The following is a 12,478-nucleotide window of genomic DNA, read 5'->3' as shown; positions in this document are numbered from 1 at the left end:
CACAGAAGAGTAAATCCCCAGCCCCTCCTCCCCTTTTTGCAGGTCACACTGAGATCTGCTGGATCTTGCTTTAGGCATGGAGTTAACCACTTTTTGTTTCGTGTTTGGTCTTTAGGTTTTTTGAGATAAGGTCTCACTGTAGTTCAGGTGAACTCACTAATAGTCCAACCTGGCCCCAAACTCAAAGTGATCTTCCTAAACCGGGCACGGTGGCGCACACCTGTTATCCCAGCACTTGGGAGGCCGGGGCAGGAGGATCACTGGGAGTTCGAGACCAGCCTGGGCCACCCAGTGAGTTCCAGGTCAGTCTCAACTACATAGTGAGACCCTGTCTCAAAAAACAAACAAACAAACAAACAAACAAGCAAGCAAAGTGATCTTCCTGCCTCAGCTTCTTGAATGCTGGGATTGGAGGTGTGTGCCACCACGCCTGGCATGGAGTTTACTGTTGAAGCCAAATAAAACCAGTCCCCTCAGGCACCACCTGGAGCTGTGTCCTTTAAACCTGCAACCCCTTCCAACAGGAGCAAAGGTCTGGGCTACCCCAGCAGAGGAGCGTTTGTGTGGAGCAGGGTCAGTCTCCACCCTAAGAGCAAGCTCCTCAGCAGTGTCACAGGGACACCCAAAGGAGGGCGGTGAGGGAGGCCAGGTCCTCAGGTCCCTTCAGCTGCCAGAAGCAAAGCTTGGAGGTGAGGAGGCCTAGCAATCTCACCTCCACCCCCACCCTGAGAAGCCATGGGCCACACTGCAGAGGGCCCCACCTTGCTGTCTCCTGCTGTCCTCTACTCAGTCACAGGGAGCCGGGACAGGCCGGGCAGGGAGCCGGGACTGAAAAGCCAAAGACAGCTGGGTGTGGTGGCGCATGCCTGCAAACCCAGCCCTTGGGAGGCTGAGGCAGGAGGCTCACCATGAGCTGAGGCCAGCCTGGGCTGCATAGAAAGACTCCGTCTCACCAAACAAGCAAGCAAACAAACAAACAGGAAGGAGGGAAAAGAGTTGGAGGTGTAGCTCAGTGCAAAGGCCTGCTGAGTCCCTTACTGTGGTCATGGGTGTCCATCCTCTGCATCTTGCTCTTTTGTAGAATGATGTGTGGCCTGGGGACCTTTCCTGGGCACCTGTGATGGGACACATTCCCGCCAGCTGTACACTGGACTCCATGCACTGACACCTTCCAAGCTTAAAACAGCATCGCCTAGGCCAGCGATGTGCAGAAGGTTGCACTCTGCACGTTCTGGGGCCATGTCCCACCTCCTCCACATCCTCTCCCAGATCAGATCCTATGACTCCCGGCTTGAATACCATTATACATTTGGCTCTGACATATCCTCCTTCGCCCAGACCTCTTCCCCGAGCCCCTTAACATGCGCACCAACGCTTACCTTGATGGTGGAGGGAGGAGATGGGGGAAGTTAGGCAGACAGGGCACCAATCCTGAATAGTTAACCTAAACTGCAAGTCAGGGCTTCAGTGAATTAATAGGCCAGAAGGCCCTAATAGTTAACTTAAGCAAAGGGCCATCAGGGCCTCTGGAAATGCAAGGGACAAAGAACAGGTCCTTAACCAAATGGGAAAGAACTTGGAAGATGTGAAATGCAGACAAAGCAGCCAGCTGTGTCCAGACGTCAAAGGCCCACCTCCAACTGGAAGCACCCCTGCTTTCTGTCTTAGACACGGGTCCCAAAAGCTTTATAAAAGCACTGAAACATCTATGGTTCTCAGCCCTCTCCGACAAGCAGGGAGCTCTTTCCTCTTTTTCTTTGTAATACTAACATCCCTTTAACATCTCAGAAAAGAACAAAAAACACCCAAGGAGAATGAGCAAAAGTTTTTTTTGGGGGGACGAGGCAGTACTGGGGACTGAATTCAGGGCCTGCACAGTGAGCCTCAGCTAGCTCCTTTTCATTTTAAAAAAGTATTTTATTTTTTTGTTTTTCCAGACAAGATCTCGCTATGTAGTTCAGGTTGTCTTTGGACTCACTATGTAGCTCAGGCTGGCCTTGAGCTCGCAGGGATTCTCCTGCCTCAGCCTCCTCCTGCCTCAGCCTTGGGGAGCGCTGGGGTTACAGGTGTGCACCACCACACCCCACTCTCCACACCCTCTTTGCGCAGGTCTGGGCTGGGGAGACCGGGCTATTTGTCCTACAGATGGCACGATTTGGATCGGGCTGATTATACTCTGTTGAACAAGAGGGTGAAAATACTTTTCTTACCTCTTTTTCTTAGAACAGGAGAAAATATGTTTCCCCAAGCCAATATTGTGTGATTCCCTGGTTGGGGTCCCTGGCCAAGTTCTGTACGCTGATTTTGGCAGGCAAGGCCCACATAGAGTCGCTGCCTCTAAGCCAATGCCTGTCACCAGCCTGGTTGTAAGAGCCGTGTCCGCTATACAGTACTTGCTTCTAACGCGATGATGATGATGATGATGATGATTATGATTCTGCCTGTAGCCACCAGAGGGCACCATGACCCAGGACATCAGAAACAAGGGCGGCTCCCTGGCTGGCCAGTTTGGGCTGCTGAGGCTGGGGAGGGGGAGCTGCTCCTGGGGCTGGTGGGGCAGGAGGGGTGTAGGCTGAGCCCAGCTGAGAGGCCCCAGAAAGGAAGGGTTGGGGTCAGCTTTCAGTTGGCTCCTGGGAATTACGGCTCTGGGTGTTTCAGGAATTAAAATTGCGCAGTAGGAACTCTGATCTTTTATGGATTAAATTGTTGTCCTGAATAAAAAATAAAGCCAACTTAAAATAAAAAAGGGCCCGGGAGTTGACCCTGCCAATGATCAGTGAAAACCACGGAGGTGCCTGGGCTAGTACTTGCTCTGGCCTAGCACCAAGACTGGGCTTCCCCCCCGCCCCCGTACTGGGGATAGGACTCAGTACCTTGTGCTTGAGAGGCAGGCTTGGTGTCATTGAGCTAAATCCCAGTACCCCCTTCCTTTTAAGTTTTAGTTTTTTGAGACAGGGTCTCACTATGCTGTTCAGGCCAGTCTTGAACTCACTGTGTAGCCCAGGCTGGCCTCAAACTTGCAATGGTACTCCTGCCTCAGCCTCCTGTGTTCTGGGATTACAGGTGTGCACTACGATGCCTGGCTTTTTTTTTTTTTCTTTTTTGAGGTAATGGGGATTGAACCCAGGGCTTTCACACTGAGCTAGATCCCTAGCCCTTTTTATTTTTTTATTTTGAGACAGAGTCTCATTGAGTCGCTGTTTTGCCCAGGCTGTGCTCAAACTTGCCCTCCTCCTGCCTCAGCGCCCCCAGAGAACTGGGATTATAGGTATGTGCCCCCCACACCCGGCTTGTGTTCTTTTCTTTGAGTGAATATTTTGGTGTCCTTTCTTAGGTTTATCAAAGCATCATTTATATGTAACAAAATTTGCCCTTGCTAGGTTTACAGTCCTCTGTGTTTCCACAAATTTATGCAGTCATGTGGCTAGCATCACAAGCAAAGGTACCACACCAAGGCAGGGAGTATACTAGGTAGAGGTCAGTTACCGTGACACCTCTGTCGAAATCAAAGTCTGTTTCTGAACTCTGTTTTCCTCCACTGGTGTCACTGTGCATTCCATTCCTCAGGCCCACAATGTTCATTCCATAGCTTGAAAGTAAACCTTGAAGTCCCGAGTAAATTCACCAACTTTGGTGCCTTCTTGGCACTGCTCTGTTTGAACGGAACAACGATACTGTGGAAATACGTCCTTTGCAAGATAAAAAGTCCCAGGCCCAGATAGATAGTGGGATTTGAGGTGAGGTGGCTGCCAGGCCTGGACCTGCTTCTCCATCTACGTGCAAGTTTGGATCAGTAAAAATTCAGGTTCAGATGCCCCAAGGCTGTAAATTTCGAGAAACACACCAGTACCTATTTAGACAAGTTTTTGTATGTGCTGTACACAAGCAATCACCAAAAGTTTTAAAGCTCCCTTACCATGTTACCATGTCGCCTAGTTTCAGTGACTATTTTGCAAATGATATTTTTGTCTCAGTGAGGTAGGTAAAATTTAAAATTAAAAGCTGGTGGGGCTGGAGACTTAGCTCAGTGGTGCCGCTGCCTGCCTCACAAGTACAAGGTCCTGAGTTCAATCCCTGGTACAAAAAAAGAAGCTGGAGGAGGAGTTCCTGAGGTCTGTTCAGGGCTGTGCCAGGAGGCCGTGAGGCCTGGGGACAATGCTTCGGAAATTTGAAATCCAAGCTGGCCCTGGGCAGAACAGCTGTCACATCCCTGTACCCGGAGACTTTGGTGGCAGCTTACCTGGACTGCTGGTCTTTATGCCCCCTATCCCTCCATTGCTCCGAGCTATCACAGCACAGGTGTCCTGGATTACAGGCCCCACTAATCCCAAATAAACCCATTTGTTCTGGAGAAGAAGAGGCTGGAGGAGTTGGGCATGGTGGTGCACACCTGTGATCTTAGCACTTAGCAAGCTGAGGCAGGATGATTGCCTCTAATTTAAGGCCAGCCTGGGCTACATAGCAAGGCCCTGGGGCCAAGGATTTAGCTCAGTGTTTCCATGCCTGCTTTGTAAGCACAAGGTCCTGAGTTCAAGCCCCAGTACCCCGCCCCCCCAAGAACATAGTGAGACCCTGTCTCAAAAAAAAAAAAAAAAAAAAAGTGCTGGAGGAAAATAACCCAACTAGGGGAAGCTGCTGAATTCTCTAGCAGGATGTGTGGCCTTCACAATTCAGGCTATAGTGACTGACATCACCTGCCTGTCGTCCTTTTATTCCCCCTCTGCTCCCTTGCTGTTTTAGACAGGGTCTCGCTATGTAGTTTAAGCTGGCCTTGAACTCATTGTGCAGCCCAGGCTAGCTCAAACTCAAGTTGACCCTCCTGCCTCAGCCTCCAGAGTACTAGAATTACAAGTGTGTACCACCATGCCTAGCTTCTTTCTGTACTTATTTGTGGTGGGGGCTGAACCCAGGCTTTTCACTTCAAACTACATCTCCAGCCTTTAAATTTTTTTTTTTTAAACTTTGAAACAGGGTTGACATAAGTCATCCTGCCTCAGCCTCCCAGTGCTGGGATTACAGGTGTGCAGCACATCCTTCTTCTTCCTCTTCTTTTTCTCCTTGTCTTCCTTTTTCTCCTCTACCTCCAAGTCCTTCTGGGCTTTGAATTTAGCTCTTTTCCCTAAAAATGCATCCCCACCACTCACACATGCACACAGCTGTGCACTCTTGGGAAGAGACAGGTTTCCAATGGACGGTGTGTGAGGCACTGGGCCTCCCTTGTGCTGGGACCTGGCACCCATGTGGTTTGGGCAATGGGCAGAGTCCAGCGGGCAGAGAGTGGCACAGGTGGCCCCTAGGTGCCTGGCAGCTCTCACCTCCACCGCTTCCAGGCCTCCAGGCTGAGAGAGAGAAGGGCATTCTGCTCCATGGAGGTGGAGTCCCAGGGACAAAGCGCCAGGGAACAACACTTCCCCAAAGGGAGGCCCAAGCTTCTCAGGAGACTCCAAGTGCTCTCTGGGTGTCCTTCAGCGACTCAGTTTCCCCACTGCGCTAGGGTCGTCTCAGACTCATGGGGCACAGGTCCCACCTGCTGGTTTGGGCTTTTGTGGAGGCTCCGTCACACAGACACAGTTGTTCAATCACAGACTGTTTGGTACATGCTTGTAATCCCAGTGCTCCGGAGGCTGAGTCAGGAGGATCGCTGCGAGTTCGAAGCCAGGATGGGCTGCACAGTGAGCTCGAGGGCAGTTTGAACTACATAGGGAGAACCTGTCTCCAAAAACAAAAGCCGGGCTGGGGATTTACCTCAGTGGCACTGTGCCTGCCTGGCAAACGCAAGGTTCTAAGTTTGATGATTCCCAGTACCAAAGCAAACAAAACAACCAAACCCCCAAACAAAACAAAACAAAATCACAGACCATTGTGGTGAGATCGACCTACACAGCTCGTGTGCTCTCCATTTCGGGATGGGGCAAAGGGTCTGGGCTTCTCATCACAGGGATGCTTCTCTGGTGACCTTTAGGGGCTCCTCTGAAGTCACCCCATTCCTAGGAACTCAGGTGTGGTTGAAAGAGTCTTGTTAGAAATTAGTTATAAAGGCCTCTCTCCTCCTTATCACTCCAGAAACGACCAGTTTTGGGAGCCCCCAGCCCCCTCACAGCCTCCCATCAGGAAGGAAGGAGCAGCCCGGGAAGGTACCAAAGTAGTTATGCCCTTGCCTAGCCTGTGCCAGGCCTCAAGTTCCAGCTCCATAAAAAACAAAAAATGAAATGAAAAACACCAAACAAACTGTTCCTTCAAATACTAAGCGCAGGGAAGCACTGATTTTACATCAGTCCTCCTTATCATGGAATCAACCAACCTTGGTATCGTCAGGGGTCCTGAGGTCAATCACCTGTGGGTATGGAGCGACAGCCACGATGGTCCCTGAGGAGCCCTCTGGTGTCACGCCGGCACGTGGGGGACTGTGAGGGAGGAAATGGGATCGAGGGGGCCAAAGCATGGAGCAGGATGTCTGCTGCACGGCTGGTGCTGGAAAACAGTCCCTCCTCTCCCCCTCCACCTCTCTTCGTCCTTTTCCTCCTCCTCCTCCTCGTCCTCCTGGTCCTCCTCGTCCTCGTCCTCGTCCTCGTCCTCGTCCTCGTCCTCCTCCTCCTCCTCCTCCTCCTCCTCCTCCCTATCCTATTTTACAGATGAGAAAAAATAAAGGCTCAAGGGATCCAAAAGTCAGGCAGCAAAGCAAAAGCTGGAAGTTACGCCTGACAACTGCCTTCAGTCCTTCACTGCTCCTCATCTGAACCTTTGTATATTGCCCCACCAGGAAGGGAAACTTAAGCATCTTCTCCACTCCAATGATTTGTATGCAGTAGTGTTTACTGTGAAGCACACTGAGAAAAGATGCATTAACTGCGTGTGGTGATGCACACCTGTGATCTCAGCACTCTGGGAGGCTGAGGCAGGAAGACCACAAGTTGAGGCCCAGTTCTAACAACTCGGTGACTCCGTGAAAAACTTAAAATAAAGTAAAAATTTTAGAAAGGGCTGGGTGCTGTGGATGTGACTCAGTAGTGCTGCTCCTGCCTGGCAAGTGCAAGGTCCTGAATTTGATCCCTGGTGCCATAAAAAAACTGAAAGGGGGCTGGGAGGTAGCTCAGTGTGCCTGTCGGTTTTATTCCAAGTCCAACAAATAAACAACAACAACAACAACCATACAAAGGATTGATGGAGGGATGTGCTAGGAGCAGAACATGGGACGCAGCTAGGTGCATATTCACTGTACAGTTTATTTACCAAAGTTTGGGACAGGGTCTCATTATGTAGCTCAGCTGGCCTTGAACTTGTCGTTGGGTGGCTCGTCTCTAAAACGTGGCTCACCCACCAAATGTTACCCTGGCTCCTGGTTGCTCACCTCTCCTTTTGGAGCTGGAGTCTGGGTTCTTCTCGCCTTGAACAAGAAGAGCACAAAGCAGGGTCAAAGTTTATTCGAGAAAGCAAAATTAAAGAATGGGAGAGAAACTGGCTCTACAGAGTGAGCTTGGGCCAAATAAACAGAAAGAGGCGAGAACAAAGATAAAAAGTACACTCTGTGTCCCAGGGACCATGCCCAGAAGCCTCTGAAACCATGATGAAAATATAGCTTTCCTCCTTGTTCATATTTTAAATTTTATGGCAAGGTGTCTGTGATGTACTTATGTTCATCTTGGGGAATTATATGTATCACATTTTCATCGTTATTACTTTCCTTTTAAAATTGATCATCTAATGGGAAGTAGGGAGATAGATTTTTTTTTTCCCCCAAAAGGGAAAGAAATAAACAGAAGGTGAAAGGAGGGAGGGAGGCAAGGGAAAGGAGATGAGAAAAAGGAACTGAGGCATATTATGTACCAACTCTACACAGGAGTATAAACATTGTGCATTGCAAAATGTGCTAATGAAAAGATAAAGAAAAGACAAAAAAGTATACGCCCCAGCTGGGAAGCACAGTGTCATGTAAAGTTAAGATAGCCCTGGTTCCTCATGGCTGACTTTCTTTTACGCAGTCCAAATCTCGAGGAAGCACGCGAGAACTTCTACCCCCGGGTCCTGAGTGGCCGTACTGGTCAGGTCTAGGCCATCCTGTTGCAAACCGGCTGGCGTTCTCAAGAGAAGTCCACGTGCTACGGGTGGGTGGGTTTGGGAACTGTTTTGCACTGTGTGTCCAGGATCTTGTAATTAACAAGTCACACCCACTCCCCCAGCCAGTTTGCCCTGATCTCCTATCTCAAACTCACTATGCAGTCCAGGCTGGCTTCGAACTCACAGTGATCCACCTGACTCAGCCTCTGCTGGGAGTACAGGCATGCACCGTTATGCTCGGCTATACAATTCTTTTTTTTTGCTTTGTTTTGTTTTTTGAGACAGACTCAAGATCGCCTTGAGCTGGTCTTGAACTCATTATGCAGCCCAGGCTGGCTCAAACTCAAGGTGACCCTCTTGCCTCAGCCTCCGGAGTGCTAGAATTATAAATGTGCACCACCCATGCCTAGCTTATAATTCTTTTAAACTTTTCTGAAGGCTTGAAAAATTTCATAATAAAATGCCAGCAAAATTGCCAGGAATGTATCTTTCTTAGAGATACCAAAAAGTTCATATTGGAGTCGATGGTAACTTAGCTGTGATGAAATTATTAAGAAACAGCCTCAGCTGGGAATCTGCCTCATCCCCTTCCTCTCAGAGCCACCACACTTTGCTTCCCAGAAACTCAGTACCCCGCTGTCTCTGAGAAGCTTGGAACCTGCTGCTCCTGCTGGAAAGGGCAGCACTGTCTTCTCTGACACCAGTGCAGGATCCTCCCATTGCACCCCATGACACTCTCTCTCTCTCTCTCTCTCTCTCTCTCTCTCTCTCTCTCTCTCGAAGTTGCTGGCCTCCTGAATGCCAGAGGGTGGAGGCTGAGCCTTCAGGACCAGCAGGACTTGTCACATCTCACCACCTCCCAGCCTCTGCCTGTGCTCTGATGCTGTGTCCCCTGCCCCCTGCACCGTCACAGGGTTTCCCTCCCTTCCTCCCATTCCTAATTCCCAGGCAAAGTTGCTTCCCCTCCTGGGCCCATTCCCTGACAAAAAAAATCCCCACCCAAGCTGACTCCAGGAAGCCCCCTCCGTATCTTCTCAGCCCTGCCTCAGCTCAAGTCTCTAAAGTCTGTTACAAACACCAGCAGAGTTCCCGAGAGGTCAAGGCCACAGTCTGGCCCCTCGCCTGAGGAGGCTCAAGGCCAGGCGGGGAAGAACCATTTGTCCCTTGCTCTGTGGGAGGGCAGGGACCACACTGATAAGCCCTGTTTCAAGGACCCAAGCCCCTGGGTGCTTTTTGTAACTCTTCAGTTCTGTGATCCCTCCGAGCCCCTACCCGACCTTTCCGGCTCCCCCTTCTTTGAATGCACTCAGGCACCTTCATACAGATCGAAGTTTGAGGTCGCTCTACCCAGCACTTCTCTCTGTTGCAACCCTTATTGCTGATTAAAACCTGCCCCTGCCTCATACCAGCATCCAACTTTATTTATCTTTGTCACCACCCCCAGGACCTTGCCTGACCCCTGGGTATCACTTCTGCGGTGGGTCACCTGCGAGCTCCTGGGGAAAGAAGCAGTGCCCAGTCCCCAGCCACACGCAGGAGGAGAGGCCGGGGCACCAGAAGAGGAGCTGAGAGAGTGAGGAGGCCAGGGGTTTGCGGGAGGCCAGCCTGGCTTTGAGACGTGATTCCCCTTCTTGCTGGTCACCAGCCACATCTCCCTGGGCCTTACTTAGTTTACCCTTGGGTGTAAAGAGAATCGCTGTCAGGCTGTCAGGCTTCCTGGTGAACTGTGTGCAAAGAGCCAGGCATGTGCCTGTCGTTACTCTGGTCCACTACTGAGAGAATGAAGAAATGATTTGCAGTTGTCCTGGGTCCTTTCTTTCATTCTACGCTCCAAGCTCCTATTGACCAGGAACTGTGCTTCTTCCTGTGTCCCTCCCAGCTCCCTGACACTGCCGGGCACATCAGAGGTGCCCATTCCCCGCCTACTGACTGGGGATTCAGGGCACAAGGAGGAGGAGAAGCAGGTTACAGTGTGCAGTGGGGTCCCAGGGACACATGGCAGAGATAGACCTCTCGGGAAGGGACTGGTGCTGTGGGCGGGGGTTCTGGGGAGGCCCCTGCGTTGCCCCGGGTGGGGCGGCTTTACCTTGCTGCCTGCTTTCCCAGTCACGGGAAGTCGAGAGCCCCATGGACAGTGGGGCTGTAAGGCTCAATGTACCTCTTAAGCTCGGGGAGCCCCAGATTCCTGGCCTGTAAAACCAGGATTATACCCCTTCCACCATGTGGTCACGGGAGGTTCCATGTGTTTCCAGAGAGGGCTGGAAGCAGGCAATAAGCTTTTTCCCCTTTTTTGTGACACAGGACTGCACCCAGGGTGCACCTTTCAGCCACCACCCAACCTGGCCCCGCTGGGGGTGGTGCTGGTTCCTTCCCGCAGAAGCAGGGAAGGGGCTCCCGGGTAGGTGGAGCCGGGGCTGCTCATCTACTTATCATGAGTGGTTGCTCTCCCAGGAGTAAGACAGAGGCTTCAGGGACAAGGCTGGGCCCAACCCGAGGCCACAGAGCCAAACTGGGTCATCAGGGTCACCCATGAGGGAGGGCAGGTGGGCATAGGGGACTCCAGTGAGTGCAGGGGCATCAGGGAAGGCCTCTGGCCACTCTGTCCCTGCAGCCACCTCCCTCTGCCTCCCTGCTGATGCGGCCCAACCCAGACTCTAAGAGCAGGAGTCAGGCCCTCTGTTGCTATAACAACTGATCTCGGCAGTAAAAATAGTAACTTATTTTTTATTCAATTTCTTTAGCTCGTGTAGAAAAGGCAAATCCATGTCTAGGCTGCTGTTCTCTTTCAGGGGTCTCCTCTGGGGACCTGTGGAGCCTGCTGCTGAGATCTGCCTGAATGGTCCCCAGCCTCCTGGGAGCTGTGGCCACCCGTGGCCACTGAGCTGGCTTGGCCTCCCCAGGAGCACAGGGTGCACTGAGGGTTCTTTCGCCTTTGTAAAGCCGCCTGGAGCCTTTCTGGGAATTGAGGCTGGGGGCTGAGGTGGTGGGACCTGGGACCCATGGACTTGAGTGAGGCCTGGACCTGGGGGTTGGGCAAAGCCAGGAGAGGCTGGCTTGGCCCCACCTGTGGCTCTCTGGTTCCCATCTCCCACAACTCTGAGTCCTTGCTGGGGTTTCTGGGAGTTGTGTGTTGGGCAATGAACCGAGTCTTTGAACTGGGCTCTAGGGTTGGTCCTGCCCCCATCACGTGCCCTTGAGAACTGGGAGGGTCTCGGGCCGCTCAGCCTGGTTTCCCTGCTCCACGCAAGGGTTAGGAGGCGCTGACCCTAAGCTGTGGCTGCCCTGTCCATCTCCAGCAGGACACACAGGTACACCACCGCCGAGCAGACCCCTTGTCTCTTCCGGCTCCCTTCCTTTCAAGTGCTTCTCTCTCCCACTCAGCCTGCACCACCATCTCTGGGAGCAAGGCCCTTAGAACTTTCTGCATGGATGCTCAGAGCCCATAAGGCACCCACCAGCCACACAGGGCTCCTGTGGCAGAGCAACTGCCTTTAAAATGTTAATTTTACTCAATGTCAATGCCGATAGTCCCCCAAGGCTGGTGGCTCTCATAGTAGAAGGTGAAACTCCATGGGCTGGTCAAGACAAGCAAGCTGAAACCCATGGCGCCGAGGGTCTTCCTGTCCCCCTCCCAGGTGGATGCCTCGCTGCATGGGTCCTGGCCTTGGTTTCATTCCAACCTTGACTTCAAGCTTTCCTGGCTGAGAGCTGACCAGTGATCTTTCCTCCCCCTGGAGATGGCTCTTCCTCCGGATCCCCTCTTTCCAAGAGTCACCTGCTGGGCCCAGCCAAACCGAGCAGTCACTCTGACTCCTGTGCCACCTCCTCCTCACTTCAAGCCCATCCCTGGGTCTCACCTCCCGAGCATTCTCTGTCCCTACTTCTCACCCTCCTGCAACAGGAGCGTGTGCCTCCATGCGGCCTCATGGGGTGAATTAGGCAGTGTTCTCTGGTCTTTCTGCTTCTTGTTCTAGCTGGAGTGGCTGATTGCCTGGTGTGCAGTGGTGCCTCCAATGAAGAAATGGTAGAAGGAGCAATAGGGAAGGGGAGAGAACTTCCCTTCAGTCTGGGGACTAGTCTTGCGTTCCTCCAGTCAGTGCTAACATTTCTTTCCCATCATAGGCCACCCAGTCTCCAGCAGCCTCCAAGGGTGGCAACTCAACCAGAAGGTGATGTTTCCCATAGACCACAGCCCCTCTAAGGGTGAAAGGTGGCTTTGACAGATGATCAATGGATGGGCTGGGGGAAGATGTCGCTGTGAGTGAGTGTCCCCAGAGCACAGGCCTGGGTGGGGAGGCTTCCCTGAGAACGTGGCCACCTGGGTAGGTCCCTTGGGGACAGCGTGGCCACCAGTAGAGCAGGGGACGGGCGTGCAGTGTCCCCTTTGGCTGCCAGCCCAGCCCAGGGAGTCTTCTGCTGTCCC

This window comes from Fukomys damarensis, unplaced genomic scaffold (assembly GCF_012274545.1).
Source record: "Fukomys damarensis isolate Sample0158 unplaced genomic scaffold, DMR_v1.0_HiC HiC_scaffold_17, whole genome shotgun sequence".
NCBI classification, from domain to species: domain Eukaryota; kingdom Metazoa; phylum Chordata; class Mammalia; order Rodentia; family Bathyergidae; genus Fukomys; species Fukomys damarensis.
The sequence above is the reverse complement of the archived record's forward strand: the minus strand, read 5'-3'. Positions refer to the sequence as shown.